The following is a 2,500-nucleotide window of genomic DNA, read 5'->3' as shown; positions in this document are numbered from 1 at the left end:
TCTCTCCCCTCTCTCTCTCTCTCTTCTTCCCTCTCTCTCCCTCTTTTTCTCTTTCTCTCCCCCTCTCTCTTTTTCTCTCTCTCTCTCTCATCTTCTATCCCTTTTATCTCTTCTCCCCCTCTCTCTCTCTCTCTCCTCTCTCTTCTCTCTCTCTCTCTCTCCCCCTCTCTCCCTTTTTCTCCTCCTCTCCTCTCTCTCTCTCTTTCCCCTCTCTCCTCCTCCTCTCTCTCTCTCTCTCTCTCTCCTCTCTCTCTTCTCTCCTCCCTCTCTCTCTCTCCTCTCTCTCTCTCTCTCTCATCTCTCTCCCTCTCTTCTCTCTCGCCTCTCGATACTCTTTTCTCTCTCTCTCTCTCTCTCTCTCTCTCTCTCTCTCGTACCTCTCTTTTCTCTCTCTCTCTCTTTCTTGTTTTATTTTGAACTCTTCATTTTTCTTCACTCTCTCCTTCCCTTATATAGAAGCATGTTTAACTTTCCTGCACTGAGTCTTCTTGTCTTCTCTCCCCCTTTTTTTCCCCTTACTCCCCCCTTAGAATCTTTAGATTCTTTTCCTCCTTCTCTCTCTTTCTATTGGTTGTTTTATATTTTGAATTTTTTTCTTATTTTCTTTATAGGACGATTTTATACGACTTTTCCTTCTCCCTTGTCCCTTCTTCTGTCCCCCTCCTCTCCAACTTTTTCTCATTTTCTTCCCCTCACTTTTTCTCTCCTTCTCATTTCTCTCTTCATGGGTTTTCTGTCTGTTTTTTTTTTCTGTAATGTTTTTCGGTTTTTATTTCCCCTTATCTCTTCCCTCCCCCCTCCTTATCTCTTCTTTTTCTTCTTTCTTTCGCAATTTATTCTTCTCCTCTCTCTCTCTCTCCTTTTTCCTCTTCCTTTCCCCTTTTCTCTCTCTTCTCTCCCTCCCTCTCCTCTCCCTCCTCCTCCCCTTTTTCTCTCTCCTCTCTTCCTCTCTTTTCATCTCTTATCTTTCTCTCTCTCTTCTCTCCCTTTCTCTCTCTTCTTACATTCCTTTACCCAAAAAAAACTGTTTTTTTTTTTGTTCTGAAAAAAAAGAAAAAAAAAAATTTTATATTTTTTTTTGCAAAACTTCCTTTTTTGATTTTATATTCCCCGCGAGAGATCCAAATCTTAGTTATTTCAAGCAATAATAATTTTCCTACAGCCCCTTTTTCCTTTTCAATCGGTCTGATTCACATACTCGGACACATATAAATACGGATAGATTGGTAAGTAGGTAGATATATTGATAGATAGATAAATAGATATATAGGTAGGTAGATAGGGAGATATATATCTAGTTAGATATTTAGATATATATATAGAGAGAGCATTGACGGATAGAGAGAGGCAGGAAAAGAGAGAAAATTATGGATAAAGATGAACAGAAAGAAAGAGAAATTTATGGATAGAGATAGATAGACAAAAACACGGATATAGATATCTTTAACACCGTACACACATGCATACATACATACATACATTCATACATACATGGGTGGACATGGGAGATAAATAGATAGATAGATGAATGGACAGGTAGATAGATAGCTATGTAAACAGACAGATTAATATTTAAACAGACTCTCCTCTCTCCTCTCTCTCCTTGACTCTCTCTTCTCTCTTCTCCTCTCTTCTACGCAACTTTACTTTCTTCTCCTCTCCTCTCCTCTCCTTTTCCCCCTCTCCTCTCTCTCTCTCTCTCTCTCTCTCTCTCTCTCTCTCTCTCTCTCTCTCTCTCTCTCTCTTTCTCTCTCTCTCTCTCTCTCTCTCTTACACACACACACACACACACACACACACACACACACACATGATATATATATTATATATATAGTATATATATATATATATTTATATATATATATATATATATATATATATATATATATGTGTGTAATATATACATATATATATACAGTATATATATATATATATATATATATATATATATATATATATATATATATATATATATATATATATATATATATATACGTTAATAAACAGGTGTATAGAAAAACGGTTATGATAGATTTGTATATCTGCCCGTTATATTCCCCGCGAGAGATGCAAATCTTAGTTATTTCAAGCAATAAATAATTTTCCTACAGCCTACTTTTTCAGAACAATTATATATGGAACAAAAATCCATTATACTTTAGACCGACTTGGAATAATTCAGCGTTTCTCATTCTCTACATTGCGACTTTATAGAAAACGTTCATCTTTCAATGGGTAACTAATTCTAGGAGGTATTTACACATAAAGTTAGGGCCAATATTCTACTGATGGTGACTTTATGATAATGAAGAATGATAAGCAAAGTGTTGCATTCATTTGCTTTGATATAAAGTCGATATTTCATAAATCTGTTTTTTCTGACTTCTGACTCATAAGAAAGTAGTGTTTTAAGCTAGTATGATATCTTGCAGTCTCGTTCTCGGTCTGTTGCAGCCTCACTCAACAGAATCTCATTTGGGGTGTTCATCCCCAAAGGGAA

This window comes from Penaeus monodon, chromosome 3, assembly GCF_015228065.2.
Source record: "Penaeus monodon isolate SGIC_2016 chromosome 3, NSTDA_Pmon_1, whole genome shotgun sequence".
NCBI classification, from domain to species: domain Eukaryota; kingdom Metazoa; phylum Arthropoda; class Malacostraca; order Decapoda; family Penaeidae; genus Penaeus; species Penaeus monodon.
Note: the sequence above shows the minus strand (reverse complement) of the source record.